This window comes from Bufo bufo, chromosome 1 (genome assembly GCF_905171765.1).
Source record: "Bufo bufo chromosome 1, aBufBuf1.1, whole genome shotgun sequence".
NCBI classification, from domain to species: domain Eukaryota; kingdom Metazoa; phylum Chordata; class Amphibia; order Anura; family Bufonidae; genus Bufo; species Bufo bufo.
The window spans coordinates 680,352,561-680,374,529 of record NC_053389.1 but is presented as its reverse complement, the minus strand read 5'-3'; positions in this window follow the sequence as shown (position 1 = coordinate 680,374,529).

Genomic DNA, 21,969 nt, shown 5'->3' with positions numbered 1-21,969 from the left:
ATAGGCAGGGCCAATCTTTTCAGATCTCCCCCTAGACAAAATTCCTGTGTGCTCCCCTGATCCAGAGGGCTCTCTGCCGAAACTTCTGTCGGCAGTGTGAAAAATGCATAAGTCATCAATACTGTATTTCCAGGAAAACTCCTTTAATGTACAGTTAAATATAATCTATTGTTCCCTGTAAGCAGTCATTTCAGTCTGAGGAGTGGCTAATGTTCTTCAAAGGAAATACCAGCTGAAAATCGAGATAAAGATTGCTTGTAAGCTGAGCAGAAGGCTGGCGAAGATGAGGTACAAATAAATGTCACAGACATGGCCCAGGTGCAGCAGAAATGGCAAGATGGGTAGTACACGCAGCAAATTAAATTCAACTACAGTAGCAAACCAGGTCTGCTACATCTGTTCTTCTCAGGTGCTAAGATCGGCAAAGGGCATATTTACTGCAACAGATTCGGAGCAGGAAATGTCCTAGACAGGTTTCATCACTTCCCAATCCTGGCCTGTTATTTATTGAAAGTAGCTTTCAGAAAACTTATCGGAGCCTTCTATATTTTTGGCTGAAGTGGAGATTTGTCTAGCTCACACGTATGAACGGCTCATAAACCCTGCCAATAAAACGAAGGAAGGTCATCAAACAAGTGCAACTTTCAAGCATTCGGGGGGGGGACTGTGACTATCCTTTATTTTCTACTCTGCTACACTAAGCATCAGTCTTGAGGGCACGAGCCAGGACCAGGAGACTCTGCAGAAGAAATTATCTGAAAATGTGAGATATTGAATTGTTTTCCTCACAAAGCCAGACACACAAATTGTTTCTCCAGATGCTACTTGGCAGCACACAAGAAAGCTACCGAGCTAAAGGCGGCTACACAAAAGATATAGGAAATGAGAAAGACGGAGCAAATAACAAAGGGTCATCTTATCACTTACCTCATATCATCTTGCTGCTATGGTGTCCTTTCTAGTAAACGAATATCCATATTTTGCAGGATGAAGCATAAGCAAAATATATTTTAGTCATATGTGATGTATTATTGTGTGGAACGCTTAGGCACCTGAAAGATTATTCAGAATTGTATTATGATGATTAGTTCTGTAAAATAATCAGAATCCTAGAGTAGCCTGTATTATGTGAATGGACCTCACTGCTACTGTCAAACAGAAATGGCATCTACAGTGGTGGCCGGGACTTTGTATTTCCGGTATTCACTAGACTTTCTATTGAGTCCATCTCGCTTGCTCTCCTGCTGCAGCTCAATATGCGAGCGCTTCTCTCTCCTTGTTCTAGTGATCTGTGGGGGTCTCACTTCGCTACTGTTTTTGGCACTAAAGGCAATACCATGCCGCACCATTTGTTTCTACTCTCCCTGGTATTCAGTGTGCATCAGTCACTGGTAGTGGATTCTGGAGCCTATGTTGCTCTCTATTATCTATGCTAGAAAACTTTATGTCAGCCAATAACGTTCTGTCCCCATATACATCTCTTATCAGAGGACAGTGCAAATAAAGCTGGGGCTACACCTAGACTTGGTGTAGCACTTTTGATTGCTTTTAGCTATAGAGCTACATCTATGGTAGACTTTTTGTAGCACTTTTGGTTGATTCTAACTATTGAGCTGCAGCTGTAGTCCAAAGCAGTGATTTGACTTGTATGCAATCTTGTGCCTTCAGCTGTCATGTAAAAGTGCTACAAAAAGTCTAGGTGTAGCGCCAACCTAAGGCCACTTTCACATGATCTGTATTTCGTTAGTATTTTGCATCAGCATTTGTAAGCCAAACCTGGAGTGGGTCCAAACATGGAAAACGCCCGAGTCTTTCCATTGTACTTTTTTTTCTGTAGGCTCCACTGCTGACTTTGGATTACAAAATACTGATGGAAAATATGGACTAAATACTGACTGTATGAAAGTGGCCTAGGATAGAAATGAGTGTCTCCCATCTGACAGCCTCTCGAAGGGCATCATTATATTTTGTTGGAGCTCGCCACATTTATTGTTCTCTATTCAGCCCTCTATATGAAATTGGAGGTCTATAAAGAGGTCTATGGCTGTGTGCATGAAGCCAGAAGCTGAATTATGTATGTTCAATAATCAAGAAATATAACCTATTAACTTTAACAATCCTTTATATCAAAATGGACAGTCCGATTGCCTGATTTCATGGCACCGCCATGGTTTAGAATACACCACTGTTTTCAGTTTAATGAGCGAGGAATTTGAGGCCTTTCAGCAGTATTGGTTTTATGAGGAAACAGCAGCAGTTTTTTCTGTCTAAAAGGCTCCTGCTTGTAAAGCATAGAGAACAGGAGTCTGCTAGTAATTGCGGGCATATTGGGAAAATACTCTATAGATTTTTGTTAAATTTTCTAGTAACGAAATGGGCCGTAAAACTAGAGAACAAAGTTCTTAGGGTTCATTAAACTGCCGCATGCTAGCATATTTATTTTACCATTAGTGTTTTAAGAGACCTGAGAGGTGCGCTCAAATCAATATTTAAACGTACAATGGCCATTCCCAGTGGTTAAGTAATCGTTACTTGGCTCTGTCCAAGGCACTAGTAATATTAGCTACTCTGTGAGACAGGGGACTGCTGACAATGAACCACAATTGTCCTGACAGCGGATATAACACAGGAAAACAACAGCTCTGCACACATGCATTAAACATGGATACTGATGGAATCGATCCTTTAAATTTCCCTTCCAAGTTTCATACTCTATCCTCCTAAGTGAAAAAACATGCGACAATTCACAAAAATGCCGACATAAACATCTTTATCATCATTTCTACATCTGTGATATACAAGATGCACAGATAGAAACATATCACCATGAAAATACTGTGCAATCTGCAGGCGGCATGTTATGCAGCTGGAGGAAAAGAGCAGATTTATAGATAGTTGGTGAAAATTAGTTGTAGTGATTAAAATCCCTGTTCACTCTGGCCTTAATAGTCCAGTGCGTGGTCCTTCTCAATGTATGACTGTGCATTCAGAGATACACTATATGGACAAAAGTATTGGGACACACGTCTTAAACACTGAATTCATGTGTTACATTCAGTCTCGTTGTCACAGGTGTATAAAATCCTGCTCCTAGCCATGCGGTCTTCCTTTACAGAAATTTGTGGAAGAATGGGTTGTTCTAAAGAACTTACTGAATTCCAGCATGGTCCTGTAATAGGATGCCACCACTGCAACAAGTCAGGTCACAAAATGTCGTCCCTCCTAGATATTCCCTAATCAACTGTGACTGGTATTATTGCAAAAGTGGAAGCGTTTATAAAAGTCATCAAGGCTCTGCTGACTCAATAGCTGTAGAGTCCAAACCTCCTCTGACATTAACATCAGGACAAAAACTGTGTGCCAGGAGCTTCATGGCATGGGTTTACATGGCCGAAGAAGCATGCAAGACTTCCATCACCAAGAACAATCTCAAACGTCGGGTGGTGTAAAACACACCACCACTGGACTCTGGAGCAGAAGAAATGTGTTCTGTGGTGTGATGGATCATGCTTCTCTATCTGGCAGTCGGACAAGTCTGGGTTTGTGATTGCAGGTGCGGTACGCCAGACCTGCAGGGTATTGCGAATGCGAGGTCACGGTCAATGGCAAGCGAGGGTTACTCACCGTTATGTATGGAAACCCTGGGCAGGCATACAGCAGTGAAGGAGAGGCTGGCACAAAAGTCCTCTGGGGCACATTCTGTATTTAGGGACCAGGCCTGATGTTGGGTGAGGTGCCCTGGATGTTGCAGGTGTTTTATGTGCCTGGGGGGCAAGGTCCCTTTAAGGTTCGTGACGCCAGTGCCAATTGAACGGTGGCACACCGTGTAGTGACAGATGGAATAATGGAGGAATCAGTAGATAAACCAAATGTCTTTTTACTGGAAACTCACAGTGCAAACTTTACACCTACAGTTCAATTTATGGATGGTTGTAAGGCAGTTCCTCAAACAGTTCTTTCACAAACAGGTAGACTTCAGATGGTGGCAGGAAATAAACAGGCAAGATACTTGGAGGAACACAATGATGATTGCTTTACAGTGCAACCCTGCTCTATCCCCTTCAGCTATTCTAGCTGGCTGGATCCCAAGGCCCGGATGCCTAGATGCTGGCTTTTATCCTTGGTATATCGTTCCTTCTCCAAGATCGCACTTGCTGCTTTCTATATAACTCTGCCCATCATGGTACTTATCTGACCTGGTGTTGACTGGAATGGAAGGGAAGATAACTGCTGGTTTTCCCCAGGAGGCGTTTTCCTGCTACTGGGGTGTCTTCAGAGCTAACCTAGGCTCTCTTTATCCACAGGTAGGCTAGGATCCCTCTACTAGCCCCCTGGTTACAGCTAACAGCCTGGGCTGTCCAGCTGCATGTCAGGAGAAGGCTCTGACTGGTCTCTGCAGACTCCTGACCTTGAACTAGAACCCCGAGCTGACTCCCTTTCCCTGTCTGGACCTGAATACTTATACTAAGGCAACTCTAGCTCCCTCTAGCGTCTAGGATGACTAACTACAGAGACTAGGCCTGATACCACATAATACAGGGAAAACTTCACATATAAAACAATACTTTACAATTTACATAACATATGCACAGTTGGAAATGACACTCCTGTCCCTTGTGAAGAGAAGTCACGCACACCCCAATTGACCCTCGTGTAGTGCCCACGCTTAGTCCGTGAGGCCACTACACAGGATAACGTTACCTGCCTGACTAGGTTGTGGCAACTCTAAAGTTTGGTGTAGAAGGGATATTGCTATGGGGTTGTTTTGCAGTGGTTTGCTTACTCTCTTTATTTTCTGTGAAGGAAAACCTTAATACTTCAGCACATAGGACATTTCAGATAAATGTATGCTTACAAATTAGCGGGAACAGTTTGGGGAAGGCCCTTTTCTGTTCCAGCATGACTGTGCCCCAGTGCACAAAGCAAGGTCCATAAAGGCGTGGTTGGGTGAGATTAGTGTGGAAGAACTTTACTGGCCCACATGGAGCCCTGACCTCACCCCATTCAAACATATTTGAGATGAACTAGAAGGGAGATTGCAAACCAAGCCATCTCGTCCGACATGAATGTCTGACCTCACAAATGCTTTTCTGGATTAATGGACAAAATTTTTCCAAAGACACACTCCAAACTCTTGTAGAAAGCCTTCCCAAGAAGAGTGGAAGCTGATTTAGCTGCATAGAGGTGACTAACCCCATGTGAATACCTATGGATTTAGAATGGGATGTCTGTCATAAAAGCTCCCGTAGTTGTAACCGATAGGTTTGTCTATATAGTGTAGCTATCAGTTACTGAGTAGAACCACCCACTGGACTACTAAACCCAGAGTATACAGAGATTTAATAGTTTATAATCAATTTCTTCTCACAAAACGTAATATCAATCTCCGCAGCTCCTCTTGCTGGCAGATCAAAGTTCTAGTTCAATGTGACAGGATCCCTTTAAAAAAATGTAAACGAAGAGTGCAAAAAATTTTTAAATCATTCCCTCAAACATCCCTTGGTAAAAATGTGTTTGTGTCGTTTTCCTCCGGGCAAAGTTTCCTCCCACACTCCGAAAAGATACTGATAGAGAGTCTAGATTGTTAGCCCCACTGGGGACAGTGTGATGATGATATCTGTAGAGCGCTGCAGAACATGTCAGCGCTATGCAAGTGAGTAAAAGAAATAAAACATGTTCATGCATGTTATATATATATATATATATATATATATATATGGGATTTACTGTGAACCCATGCAAATTTGTCATCTAAGATTCATAAACAGTTTGCTGTCCCTGCAGTACTCATAAGAATAGATCAATGCCCAATTCTGAATCGGGCAGCTCCACCCATCTCTCTCTCTCCAAGCAGGAAGTCACAGCATGATCTCAGGCTGCAATAAACTGCTGAATAATATCTAACCAATCAACTGCCTATAAGCTTACTCTTTCTACATATTTGCTATTAAAGACACGCCTTTAGTCTAGTTTTCCCACAAAAACATGCTAAGTAAGGCTACATTCATACTAGCTTTTTTTGCTGGATCCGGCAGGGCTCAGCAAAAACGCTTCCGTTACTGATAATACAACTATTTGCATCCGTTATAAACGGATCCGGTTGTATTATCTTTAACATACCCAAAACGGATCCGTATTGAACTCCATTGAAAGTCTGTTTTCTATTGTGTCAGTTAGTGTTAGAGTTAAACAGATCCGTCCCCATTGACTTGCATTGTGGGTTATGACGGATCCGTCTTGCTCCGCATCCCATGACGGAAAGAAAACCGTAGCATGCTGCGGTTTTTCTCTCCGTTATGAGGATGCAACCAAACAAAACAAAATGCATTTTGGAGCATTCCATTCTGTTCAGTTACGTTTTGTCCCCATTGACGATGAATGGGGATAAAACTGAAGCGTTTTTTTCTGGTATTGAGACCGTATGACGGATCTCAATACTGGAAAATAGAAACGCTAGTGTGAAAGCAGCCTAATACTATGTAGACAGCATCATATTGTAATCAGTGTGGATCCAGCTTTGCAGTTACCATTTTGCAAAAACAGGAGTCCAGGAATCAGATGTGACATTAGAAGGGACTCCATTTTATTGTTTGGCTCTGTGTACAACCAACTCATTGTAAACTCCATTTGGGATTCATAAGTGATCAACCTTGCTCTGAGCAAGTAGTTGTCAGTTCCCATCCTGCACATGGTAGATGGGAAACAGAATACTACTTGCAGTGAAAGAAGTAGATACAAATGGAGTCCGGCAGAGGGAGCAGGGGGGCATCAGCACTGGGGTGGTGGGAGCCTTAGCAGGTGAGTACTATTTGTGCCACTCATCTCATAACAATAAAGTGAATCCATCAGGAAAAAATGAAGCATGGTCCTCTCTATGCAGTTTTTCGATTTCAGAGCCATATGCACACTGAGGCACACACAGCTCCGCACTAGCTGTAGGCACTGCCTAAACTGCCGAACCATTCTATTATAATAGTGTACACATAGGATTAAACTGTCAACAGTCTTTAAAGTGCTGCGGAATATAGTAGCGCTATATAAGTGCATAAAGTAAATAAATAAATAAACAGTGAGATTTTGGTTTTGTTGTAACCGAGGTTATTTGGATGTTCAGGGGCAGCAGAACTTTAAAGAAGTTTTAACTATGCCCCTGGATTAACACATAAAAGTACATTATATTATTATTACAATTAATATGCATATTATATGCAGAATATAGACATTTTAATAGGATTCAGGGCTGCATTTAAATAATGAAATAAGTTTTTCTTTAGTACTTTGCCCACACCTCATGTGGGATGCTTTTACGAATACTAATTTGATAGTGAATGTGTGACACTGAGAGGGATGTGAGATTTGCCCACCTAGTACTGGAGAATCATATTCTAGCACATTGTCTCTTCCCACAAGAAAAATGACAAACGGAATAACTTTCAGTCACTTCAAGTTTCGTTGAAGTTTTAACTTTACCTGCAGTTAAAACTTACATTTCCTTATAAGGCTATTTTCACATCTGTGCTTTGGTTTCCTCTGCTAGGATGTGGTTGTGTTAAATCAAAATGGAACAAACCAGATCCACCAAAAACAATGTAAGTCAATGGGTGATGGATCCAGTTTTTTAGGATCCGAAAAAAAAAAACGGATCTGGCACCAATGACTTACATTGTTTTTAGTGACGGATCCGGTTTGTTCTGTTTCGATGACCGGACACAAAACCGCAGCTTGCAGCAGTTTTGTGTCCGGTCACAAAATGGAATGCTACCGGAACAGAATGCATACTGACGCATCCTGAATAGAGCATACCCCATTCGCAATACATTGACCCTAAATGGAACCATTTTGGTCCAGTTTAGAGATCCTCTGCCGGATCTCAAAACTGGAATGCCAAAACACTGATGTCAAAGTAGCCTTATGCCTCATGCACACGACCGTTGTTTTATTCCGTGTCCGTTGTGCCGTTTTTCGTGATTTTCTGCGGACCCATTGACTTTCAATGGGTCCGTTGAAAACTCGGCTAATGCACCGTTTGCCATCCGCGTCCGTGATCCGTGGTTCCAGTTCGTCAAAAAAATATAACCTGTCCTATTATTTTCGCGGAAAACGGTTTGCGGACCCATTCAAGTCAATGGGACCGCAAAAAAACACGGAGGCACACAAGATTGTAATCCGCGTCCGTTTTTTTCCTATCATTTGCATGGCAAACCTGTCTTAGACTTTTTTTTACTTTCCTTTATGTCTGGTGGTCCTCCAAAAATAAAGGAAGACACATGGAAACAAAAACGGATCACGGAACAACGGAACACCATTTTGCGGAACGGAACACAACAACGGTCGTGTGCATGAGGCCTTAAAAAGATCAGTTCAGGTAGAGAATTTCTTAGCAGCATTATGCCAAAAGTCGATCCTCATAAAACAGTAGAAGGAAAAAAGGGTGACATAAAATTCTAATAATCTAAGAGCAATTTCTCATAGGCTTACAGCAACTGTTCTGTCTTCACTGGAAGTCATTTGTGTCTGGTCATCCTGGGGTACTTAAAACACCTTCCCCTATGGCAGGTTGCCTAAGCAATATGTTCTAGCACTTTAGTTTAAGGTGTACCTTAGCTTGTTTGCCTATCCAAGCACTGACTTTTGCCTGACTGCTGTAGTTGACCCTTCTCTGCCTGATCTGGCCTCTGTCTGCACTCCAATATGACCCTGAGCTGCCTGCCCGGATCTCAAACTCTTAATTGGATTGCATGAACTCTCCCTGCCCAGACCTCAACCTGTCCCTTACTACGATTTTGCTTGATCAAGGGATCCCTTGACCCATGTGGATCAGCAAGCTCTTGATATCATGGTTTCCCTGGCCAATTCTGCCTCCATGTGTGCTGCAGGACGGCATCTGCTGATGTCAGAGACCTGGAGCATCAGGGCGCCTGGGCAGCAGCTGCCCCCGGCGTGCAGGCACACTGGCATGAGCTGCCTTCTTTCAGTATAAAAGGCTGGCATCTGCATGTGAATTTCTTGTCCTCAGGCTCACTGTACTGGTCCCTTCCATTTATCGAAGACTCCTTTGACTTGGATTTCTGGATTTGGTATTGTGACTATGTTTTTGGCTTCTGACATTCTGGTATTGTATTCTCCTGGTTCTGAATTTTTGGCGTGTTTATACTGTATTGTATGACTGGCATTTGACCCTTTTTCTGTACGACTACTCTTAGTGTTTGTCAGTTTGTTTGTCACTGTTTGCTTGTCGCCCCTTCACGTATTGCAGTATGGCTGTCGTCCAGTTTTGGGGTGTCTAGGGTGACCATGCAAGTAGTTACGGATATTGGGCAGTATTAGGGCTGCACTATCCCTGTTTGAGTGTCATTGTAGCCGTTATCCTGACACTTGAACAGAGACTACTGCAGGAGTTAGCAGCCTTGTTTCCCTGCAGCAAAGTTCAGATTCCTGTGGGGTTAGGGGTTAAAGCGTGAAGACCTTGGGGGCCACTTAGATAACACCCTTAGGAGTAGCCCCAAGTTAAATCTGTTCAAGTGATACAGCTGATCCGCAACCATTTCATTATACTATGTGACTGTCATTTTTAGAGCTAATGCACAGGTTAATGTTATGCCTCCGTGTTGCAGAGAGCAGTAACAGGTATGCCAAAGTGCTGTATGAGTATTGTTTGGTATCACCATATTCCACTTATTTCATATAGAAGCAAAAAATGTGGCATGCTCTATCAGACTGTATGTATGAAGGTATAAAGAAACATTGCTTTTAGGGGAGAATCTCTCTAGGCACACTGGGTCCGCCCCAGTATGGACAGCAGTGCATGGAGTCTGAAAGACTTCATACCAAAGCAGCTGTACAAGTCCTATTGTAGTGTGCATAAACCCTAAAATAACATACCTCTTAGTCATGTTGAATACATCTTGGTTAATGGGCACTGTAACTGAAGTGTAAAGTTATTACCTTAATGCAATGTTAGACTGAGGAAGGTCTGTCTGAAGATAACTTCAGAATTGTATTACTGACTGACCCTACTGACGCTAAAAATGTCTGCCCTATCTCCACTTTTATGAACATTTAGAAAATCCCTTTAAGCTATGTTGAATGGTTGACAGAGGTCTCTATTTTCTCGTTCTCTGGTTAAAACTTTAGGAGGCCATGTAGGTATGTTCAATTGCATGTACATTTTTAGGATGTCTTGGGATGGCTTTCCACATTTATGAAGCCAAAAACAGGAGTGGATTCAGAAAGAGGAGACAACGCAGTCTTTTGTTTATATCTCTTCCGTTTATAAACCGTTCCTGGCTTTGGTTTCAAAAACTGCATGAAAAATCTGAACGTGGAAAGTTAGATTCACTGTTGGAATAATGTACCCAATAGATTAAGTCCTTTAAAGGCATTTTATAAAAAATTGATGAATCAGCAGTTATCCACTGTCACTTCTACAGCTATCAGATACTTCAGTGCCTGACAGGTGTGGACTGGTAACTTAAAGTGATCCTGGAAAAAAACTAAAATTGGCCCTATGTTGTAGGCAGATCCAGATTGACAGAAGTTGGGGCAGCACAAGTAGGCAGGGACAACAGAAGTGGGGCCAGCAGTACCTTAGAGCAGCACAAAATACTGCTCCAGCAGAACCAAATACCACAGCGCAGCATAAAATACTGCCACCCACGTTGCAGTATTCAATTGTATTACCGTCCTGAGGATGGTGATACAGTTGATTTTAGGAGGGCACCTGTGGAAGCTGGCCAGGGGCATAAGTACCAGATGCTCCTTATGCTGAGAGCATCAGATCATTATGTACACAGCCGGCAGAAGTGAGGTGGGCTTAAGCAGCCTCCTGGGCATCGGCCCACCAGGAAATTTCCCTGTAGGGTCTATGGCCAGTCCACCCCTGGCGCCTGAGAATGGGGTTTTTAGAAGACCTTCAGCATTGAGATCCCATCCCTTCCTTTCCTCCCATATTTGCATGAATAAGGAACTCACAAGGCATTAGGCATCCCCACCCAAAAAAACAGGTCTCCAGAAAAGGTTATCACTGCAGATACCAGGGAAGCTCAGAAACTTCATAAGTAAAATTATGTCTCAGCTTACTTTTTAAAAAAATATATTTTAAGAGGTATTCTACAGAATGCTCAGTTATCATATAAACCCTTTAAACCACAGATTTAAAATAAAATCTTAGTATTTGATTTGCAAAGGGCAGACTCGTGAATGATTTCCTTGTTTGCTTTTCATTTTTACTGCATTAATTATCTATCTTCCCTCCCAGCATTTATATGCTGGAGAACAGGTATAATTTAATGTTAACTGACTTTCCACAAGCCCTCAGGGTTTTTTTTTTGCCACAGCACATTGATTCACTCTCTTGCCTACCTAGAATTTATCATTATGTATGATTCTGCTGCTCTAGACAGATTTTATGAAATTTTCCCATATAATGATTTTCATGAATTGCGAGTTTGGAACAATATAATTATACCTGTGTAAATATTCATAGGGTCAGTACTGAAAAATGATGACTTCAGTTAAAGGGTAGGATAGCCATTAATGAACCTTGGGTGACTCTATATTAATGGTTCAGGGAAATGCAGATATAACAAACCCTTAATATCCTTCTATGGTCACGGCAAGGGTGATCTGAGATCAGATCAGGAAAACTGTAGGGACCTCCGATCCCTGACAAATTCTCTGTGAGCCTATCTTCACAGGGATGCCCTAATATGTCTGGTGTGCAACAGACGAACGATTAACTAGCAATGGTAGCCACTGACAATTTTCAATGACAAATAATTAGAGTTTATTAGGCTATGCTCACACATCTCTGTATCAGTGGTTTGGCTGCTATATTTTCTATATTGTTTTCAGGGTTATAGTTGGTACTGCAATGTGGTTCTTCTTAAAATGGGTCTAGCGTGGGCTCCTTTCATTTTCCAAAGGAGCTGTCCAAAATGAAAAGAGGAATCTGATTAATTATTATGGGCAACTAAGCCAGTTCTACTTTACACCAGTTTGATAAATGACCGCATATGTTTGCAAAATGGTGTACGTCATGCACAACAAATTCGAATTTTAGAATAAAAACATTGTGCCATTTGTGGCCTTCATTAAAAATACAATATGTGCTGAAATATGCCCTGGATCAATTCTTACAAATGTATGATGGACTACATTGCTAATAATGTAGCTTGTTATTTGCTTTGTGGGAAACTACAGTGGTCCCTCAAGTTCCAAAGTTCATTTTCAGTTAAAAATATTGTATCTTGAGTCCATAACTCTAGGGAAACCTAGTAATTGGTTCCAAAGATCTAAATAAAAAAGTCAGTAATAATTACTGGACGCTGTTAATCACTTTCTGTGGTGAGGACAGGAGCTTCTTCATAGTCCTGTAAAGAACTTGCAGTGTACCAAAAAATTAAATAAAAAGGAGCCAACCACACCTGTTGACCATAAGAGCAGCTCATTCTGTATATAACCGTACAGAACATGTGGTACCACACTGTACTGTAGAGAGGTGCATACAGGTGTTTCATTGGTGGTTTACTAGTGAAATGCTAACATTGATGGTTAGATCTTCCAGTCAATTATATGTGCCGAGATCCGCAGTGTCTGTGTCATCGTATTTTGAGTCTGATTTCAAGTTGCAATGACCCAGGAAAGACCATTGAAGCTTGAAAATATTGCATCCGGAGGCCATTGTAAGTTGATGGATCTCTGTAATCAATTTGGAGGTTCAGGTATGGTTGGTCCAGGGTTGGACCATAGAACTGGCATGCAGTTTGCCCATGCTGATGATGGCAAAAGCAGACAGTAGCTGACCATTCAGCCTGGTGCTCAGGGTCACTGTCGGTGCTCCGAGGGATCTTTTATTTCTTAGATGTTACAGCATAGTCTAATTTCCAAACAGTTCCTGACAGTTTTATGGTCTTGAGTGAGGCATTTTGATGTTATAGACCTTTAAATATAGATCAGTTGCCCGATACAAAATGCAGTTAGAGCTTATATGGCTACTATGAAAGATTTCATTATATGATTGACAGACTTATCCAATAAACCAACTGAAGCAGCCACTGTGGAGAAGATGGATGCACTTACAAATAAATTACATGCAGAAATTTAGGCTAGTTTCACACTAGCATCAGAACTCTGTTCCAGCAGACAATAGCCTATCGGAGCGCTCTGGTTCCGGCATTATCAGTTTTACCGTATGCCTGACAACCCCATTGACTATATTGGGATCTGGCAGAGATCCGACCACTACCCGGCAAGTATGCTGGGATTCGGATGGACAAAAAACGCTGCTCTAACTGTGGTAATGTTTTACCCAGAATAGGATCAGATCCTATCAGAGGGAAAATAGACAACTTTAATAAAAGCTTGAAAGGAGGCTGCATGCATTGATGCTACAGTAAAGAAGTCATAAACCCAGCATCCTTAATACAAGGATAACAAGCACAGTGATCTCACAGCACCAGCATAATAAACATAGCATCATAATACAAGCATAACACACACAGTGATATCATAGCACAGGCATAATAAAACCGCACCATAATACGAAGATAATGCAAACAATGATATTACAGGACAGGTATAAGAAGAGGGGGGGGGGGGAAGCAAGCTGCACAAGATACTTCAGTAAAAAAAAAATTTTATTAAAATAATAATAATAATATAGAAAACACATGAGCTATGCGTTTCGTTGCCGTTTTTATTGGCTCCATTTGAAATCTTTTCTCTCTTCATTCTCCTTCCGACCTTCCCTGTGACGTGTCTGGCTTAGCAGCGCAGTGGCCTGGTTCTCCTCCTGGCGGGGAGAAACTTCGCTCTTCACTAGTGTTGTGCTGGTCCTGCACAACATGATTCGGTAAGGTATATTTATTCTCCGGAACCACTTTTATACCGTGGAGGGTATCACACTAGGGAGTGCCCCACTTTTGTGTTTTTTAGAACAGCTATAAGAAACACAGCATAATAATACCAGGATAACACACACAATAATGTCATAGCACAGGGATAGTAAACACAGCACTATAATACAAGGATAAAACATAGTGATGTCATAGCACAGGCATAGTAAACACAGCACTATAATACAAGGATAACGCACACAGTGATGTCATAGCACAGGCATATTGCAGCGGGCCGCAAGAGGAGTGCTGAGAGAAGGGGAGTGATAGTTGTGGCACTGTGATTTTTCACAGTGGCTATGCTCGCTCCAACATGCCCTGGGTCCATGCAGTGAATGGAAGGCGCACCCTTTCTTTCCTTGGGGCACAGTCAGGACCCTTTAGGGGTTAGTGGATGGTGAAGTCAATGACCAGGGCTGTTTGGTTATGATAAACAAAGGGGCACGACGGTCTTAATAAGACCTATACAAGGTGGTGGATCCAACGGAGTTATGTACAGTACAGACCAAAAGTTTGGACACACCTTCTCATTCAAAGAGTTTTCTTTATTTTCATGACTATGAAGGCATCAAAACTATGAATTAACACATGTGGAATTATATACATAACAAACAAGTGTCAAACAACTGAAAATATGTCATATTCTAGGTTCTTCAAAGTAGCCACCTTTTGCTTTGATTACTGCTTTGCACACTCTTGGCATTCTCTTGATGAGCTTCAAGAGGTAGTCCCCTGAAATGGTCTTCCAACAGTCTTGAAGGAGTTCCCAGAGATGCTTAGCACTTGTTGGCCCTTTTGCCTTCACTCTGCGGTCCAGCTCACCCCAAACCATCTCGATTGGGTTCAGGTCCGGTGACTGTGGAGGCCAGATCATCTGGCGCAGCACCCCATCACTCTCCTTCATGGTCAAATAGCCCTTACTTTCAAAGTTTTCCCAATTTTTCGGCTGACTGACTGACCTTCATTTCTTAAAGTAATGATGGCCACTCGTTTTTCTTTACTTAGCTGCATTTTTCTTGCCATAATACCAATTCTAACAGTCTATTCAGTAGGACTATGAGCTGTGTATCCACCTGACTTCTCCTCAACGCAACTGATGGTCCCAACCCCATTTATAAGGCAAGAAATCCCACTTATTATTAAACCTGACAGGGCACACCTGTGAAGTGAAAACCATTTCAGGGGACTACCTCTTGAAGCTCATCAAGAGAATGCCAAGAGTGTGCAAAGCAGTAATCAAAGCAAAAGGTGGCTACTTTGAAGAACCTAGAATATGACATATTTTCAGTTGCTTCACACTTGTTTGTTATGTATATAATTCCACATGTGTTAATTTATAGTTTTGATGCCATCAGTGTGAATCTACAATTTTCATAGTCATGAAAATAAAGAAAACTCTTTGAATGAGAAGGTGTGTCCAAACTTTTGGTCTGTACTGTAGATCCACTGTCACTTGTAAATGTAAGACAACTTCCTAGCTGTCTTACATTTAGACCATTTTCTATGCATAAAACACTTTTTTAGACTACCAAAAGAAAACCAATGGGATACTTGTGTAAAAATTCAGATAACCATCTTTATTAATCCATACAAAATATAATTAATGAATCAGCAGGCAGAAAAAAGGGTACGATGGAAACTAGATACAGAGAGAGTACTGAGGTTCAACCACAAAAAGTGGTAGATGTCTGAAATGATATAAATCGTTTACATATAGGGACCACCATATACCACATGCTTTTTACAGATAAATCCTATATTCCAAAAAGCAGGTGATATACCAGTACTTCCACATCAAAGCACACTTAAAGTTATGTTTTCATAAAAAACAGCACTGCACGCTCTCTAAAACACATTTTTAGACCTGGCGTGTGGGGAAAGAAGTTGCACATTGCGGCACAAAGGACCTTTTGCAATGTAATCTGCGCCAGAAAAACGCCTAATTTAGGCGTATTTCTGTTTAATAAATGACCGCCAAAGTCTCTCTTTACTGAATAGATGATGGAAGTAGTAGTACATATAGCAGTTCTGAGATATATTACAGAGTAGTCTTTTCCCAATAGCTGTATATAGGCAGTAACAATGATGGTAGTAGTCCTACCTGAGTCTCTCTCTAGGTACAATTTGCAGACTTCCCAAATAACAACAGGCGTACAATGTGCTCTCATTAACACTTTCTGCAATTCCTAGGCTACGGGGTGCAGATCTTTACTCTGGAAGGCCAGTCCATCTCAAAGTGTGGTGGGCGCCGAAACAATATACCCCTTCTACAAGCAGTAAAGTCTTATGCCATAAACCAGCGATACCTTGATGTCTATCCAGACACGGCCTCTGATATGGTTCTCAACATTAGGAAAATGTCTGCTCTCTTTCCTTCAGGGGTAGTCTTTCAGTTAAGTTGTTCTCTGGCAGCTTTCAACCTCAGGGATATAGATTCCCTGGACCAGGCTTCTCTTTGGTCCTACCTTTCAGGAGCTCACACAAGTATGTGTTGTCTCTAGCTTTGTCTGCCAGACACCCTCTCTCTACTCTACACGAACCACAATTAAACCATTTGCAGGGATTCCCCTGGGTCACTGCAAAAATAAAAACAGCATCATAATACAAGGATAGCGCACACAGTGATGTCACAGTACAAGAATAATACATAGTGGCACTCCCTTTGTGACTTGTGCATAAGTAGGGGCAGGAGAGAGAAGAAGCTGAGCTCTAGTGTGTGTTTTCTGCCTCCAGGTTTATAATAGAGACGTTACCTTTTTGTAATCCTGTTCTCTGAAGATTATGAGATATGTGGTCTGAGAGCCAGTATTGGAATATGTCAAGATATTTTAAATATGGTGCCAGATTTTAAGAAATACTTTATGATTTTCTAATGATGCTGGATTGCATTCATTATTATATAAGGTCAGTACCCCTGGAGGACTCTCTATATCTATTTCACCTTACTGTCTTGTACCCTGCAGGCTAACACATGTCTGTGGCAGTCAGTGTATGGTAAGTGAATGTACAGTGTGCTGAGTCCCAAGAGAACATACCCGCACATCATTAATAACACATGACTCCATTTCATTATTCTAACTGGTAATTACTTATTCAGAATGTAATCACGCATGTAATATTGGTAGTTTGCATATTATTTGCTCATTTATTAGTTATCCTATAGCTTAAATAGTCTTAGATGACCACATATGGTTTTCTATATATAAAAGTGCAAAAAAAATACAAATTCTGAAGACATGCAATGACATACGGTAATGGCCTCAGATTCAGATAACTGTTGTACGAAAACTAAACTAGTCCAAGGCATTTCCCCTGTAAAGATACGATATTTAACATTTTGTTTTAAACCTAAAAAAGTTCAAAGTGATTAGCAGAATGGTGTAATAATATATGCATCCAGAGCTCTGTTGTTGTGCTATAGTGATCTGGAGGTACATTGTAGACCTATAAACTTCTGCCTGCAACCTCCACTGGGGGAACGTACTGAAGACTGCTCTACAGGAAGCTCCCCCTAAAGATGAATATTGTCCTATGGACATACTGTATCTGAGGTGGAGCAAAAATGCCCAAAAGTATCAAAGCTGGCGGCATTCAGCCACACTTTTATCAAATAGCATTATGAGATCTGTAATACAAATAGAGCCTATGAATTTCTAATTGACTAATAAAGAGGTTGTCTGGTTTCATGATATTAATGACCAATCCTTTCGATAGGTCATCAAGATCAAAACTGTGGGGGTCCAACTCCCGCCACCCCATCCAATCAGCAGTTTAAAGAGCTGCGGTGCTCATTTTTCATGACAATCTAGAAGCATGCAGGTAAAGACTGATAAGGACAGAGCCCTCGTATGAGTTCCACTGCCATTCAAACTGTTGATTTGTGGGTGGTCGTTCCAGGACTTGAACCCCCACCGATCTCATACTGATAACCTATTCTGAGGATAGGTCGTCATTATCATGAAATGGGACAATCCCTTAATGACTTAAAAGGGTTTTTCAATATATTTTTAGTGATAACCTATCCTCGGGATAGGTCATTAGTATCTGAGCGGTGGGGGACCCCGGGATCAGCAGTTTGAGAAGGCACCAACATTTGAAGTAGGGCCACAGCTTTCTTGCTGCTTTCCCTAGGCCATGTGATGTCACGTTCATTGGTCTAGGCGCAGCTCAGCCCCATTAAAGTGAATGGAGCTGAGCTGCGATACCAAGCACAGCCGCTATACTATGTACGGCGCTGTGCTTGGTGAGCTGAGAGAAGGCCATGATGCTACTGCGAGCACCAGTACCTTGTCAAACAGCTGATCAGCGGGGGTCTCAGGTATCGGACCCCTGCCGATCAGGTACCAATGACCTATCCTGAGGATAGGTTATCAGTAAAAATATCTCGGAAAATCCCTTTAATATATTTCAGTAACCATGCAATTTTATCTCACTGCTTTCTTCTAAGCAACAATTATTTGGCCTCTTACAGACAAGCATATTATGGCTCCATACAACCTTAAGCTGCACGTAGCTGCAATATGCTGACCATAGACCCCTGCATTTCATGCAGACACGTTATGGTGATTAGGGTGATGCCAATTATGACACCAGGAGCGTAACGATCGAGGTCGCAGAGGGTGCAACCGGGCCCAGCAGGAGAAGGAGGCCCGCTGCACTCACATGTAATGGGAGCGCTCTGACGGGGCTCGGCCTGAAGCACAGTGACAATGCCGGGCCCCGTCAGAGCGCTCTTCAAACATGTATAATATGCGCCCCGGGCGCAGAGACAAGAGGGGTCGCAGAGGCGGGGGGGCCCGCGTACTTACCCAGCAGTTCTTGTCACTTGCTGGGCTGTTGTCTCCAGTGTGAAGCAGGGAGCCCTCTCCCTGCTTCACTTTTCTTCTGAGCTCCAGCGCTCCCCCTGCAGGCCGCACATCGCACTGCTGGCTGTGGGAGGAGCACTGAAAGCCCGGGAATCAGCCTCCAGCACAGCCAGCAGCGTGATGTGAGTGTGGGAGCGCGTCATCAGGGAAGAAGGTAAGTATGTTTTTTTTTTTTCTTTTTTCTTTCATAAAGCTGCAGACTGGAGGCAAAAGGGGGGCCACAACTAGAGTGAGGAGGCACAAAAGTGGGCATCTTTACTGAGGGGGAACCTAATCTGGAATAACTACTGTGAGGGGGCACCTAATCTGCCATAACTATTTTGAGGGGGCACCTAATCTGGCATAACTACTGTGAGGGGGCACATATGTGGACATAACTACTATGAGGGGGGACGTATGAAGGCATGACTACTGTGAGGGGGGACATAATCTGACATAACTACTGTGAGGGGGCACATATCTGGGCACTACTACTGTGAGGGGGCACATATCTGGGCATATCTACTGTGAGGGGGGCACATATCTGGGCATAACTACTGTGAGGGGGCACATATCTGGCATAACTACTGTGAGGGGGCACATATCTGGCCATAACTACTGTGAGGGGGCACATATCTGGGCATAACTAATGTGAGGGGGCACATCTGGGTATTACTACTGTGAGGGGGCACATATCTGGGTATTACTACTGTGAGGGGGTACATATCTGGGCATAACAACTGTGAGATGGGAACATATCTTGTATAACTACTGTGAGGAGACACATATCTGGCATAACTACTGTGAGGGGGTACATATCTGGGCATAACTACTGTGAGGGGGGAACATATCTTGTATAACTACTGTGAGGGGATACATATCTGGGCATAACTACTGTGAGGGGGCACATATCTGTCCATAACAACTATGAGGGGGGACAAATCTGGCGTAACTACTGTGAGGGGGTACATATCTGGGCATGACTACTGTGTGGGGGGCACATATATGGAATAACTACTGTGAGGGGGCACATATCTGGGCATTACTACTTTGATGGGGTACATATCTTGGTATAACTACTGTGAGGGGGCACATAAATGGGCATTACTACTGTGAGGGGGCACATATCTGGGCATAACTACTGTGAGGGGGCACATATCTGTGCATATCTACTGTGAGAGGAGCACATATCTGGGCATAACTACTGTGAGGGGGCACATATCTGGTATAACTACTGTGAGGGGGCACATATATGGCCATAACTACTGTGAGGGGGCACATATCTGGGCATAACTACCGTGAGGGGGCACATATCTGGGCATTACTACTGTGAGGGGGTGCATATCTTGGTATAACTACTGTGAGGGGGCAAATATCTGAGCATTACTACTATGAGGGGGCACATATCTGGGCATAACTACTGTGAGGGGGCACATATCTGTGTATATCTACTGTGAGAGGGGCACATATCTGTGCATAACTACTGTGAGGGGGCACATATCTGGGCATTACTACTGTGAGGGGGTACATCTATTGGCATAACTACTGTGAGGGGGCACATATCTGAGCATTACTATTGTGAGGGGGCACATATCTGGGCATTACTACTGTGAGGGGGGCATATCATGTATAACTACTGTGAGGGGACACATATCTGGGCATAACTACTGTGAGGGGGCACAAAAATGGGCATAACTACTGTGACAGGAACAAAGGTGGGGATATCTGCTGTGAGGGGCCACAAGGAGGACATAACCCTTTGTGAAGGGGCCACAAGGTGGGCTTAATTACTGTGAAGGGCCATAATGTGGGCATTAGTATTGTGTGGTAGCACTTAGGGGAAATGTTCTAGATTACCCTGCTATACATTGGCATGGCTCAGTCTTACATGCCAGCACAGCGCCCCCTGATGGTGATTTCACAGGGACAGTCACCATCCCTTCCTTATGTGATTATTAATTTTTCCTCTATTACCACAGGGACCTTGTTCTGGATCCAGTGGACATCACGCCAACACCAGCGACACCCTGGATGAGGTAGGACCAGATATTATTAGGACTGGGTGAGTGTAGCAATGCATTGGGCTTAGTGTAAAAAAAAAATTGGCCGCCTCTTTGTATAAATTGGGTTGGGGGGGGGCAATCCAAAGTTTGCACTGGGGCCCATAACACTCTAGTTACGCCACTGTATGGCACTATTCTCTCCTGAAAGCAAGGCAAGCACCTCTCCATACTATGGCATTCTACTCAGCACCATATGGTGACTCACAAAGTGCCTACTTCCTTTCCAACGTACTAAGCAATCTCCAGAGTCTTCTTACTGCTGGAAATGTTTATGTGCCCAGCATTTAACTTTTCCATGAACCCAGTATTTATCCCCCTTCTACAGATGTATACTCCTGGCACTGTACACCGTAGCTTCAAGGATGGACACGTCTCTACTTATTTTTAAGCCTTTCATTTCTGTGAAACTGTATCAGGGGACTCCATACTGATTCATTCTACATCATTAAATAGGGACTAATTTAATAAAAAATATTTTATTTGTTCTGTTCCTAATATTATAATAGTAATATCCTTAATTAACAGTAATTAGAGGCGCACGTAGAGTGCGAGAGAGGGAACAAAGATCAAAATGAGGGGTTTCCCCCTCAACCCCTTTGCATGTCCTTTGAAGAGAGAGTGCTGCACAACTTTTTGCCTTTCAGCTGCAAAGAGGATTGTGCAGCGGCCGCAGGGGAGGTGTGAGGTGGACAGAATAGGAGTGATAGTCAATAGATGTGGTAGTACTCATAGTGGCGATCCTGCTCCAACACTCCCTGGGCCATGCACATTGAAGGGAGGGGTGCAACCTTTCTTCCCCTCAGGGCACACCGTGGTTTGGGGGTCTCCTGCCTGGAGTAATGTGGGGTGCCCTTGGTGTTGGTGGCGCTGTGGGGTATGAGGCACTTTGTGAGTGAAGAATGCTGTGATGGTGCAGCTCAAATGATAAGTCCGGTTTTGTTGCAACGAATAAGAGTTCTTTACTGAAGGTAATTGCAAAGTGCAAATACACTTACTTTTAGAAGTAGGCACAGTTCTTGTCAAGGTTTCATAGAACAGTTTATCCTGAGACTGTGACTATGGGGGAGGCAGTGCAGATGCTCACTTGCTAATTTTTTTCAATATATCTGTACCCTCTTTATAGTCCATGGCACAATGGAAAAGTCCATAAACAGTCCATGACAGACT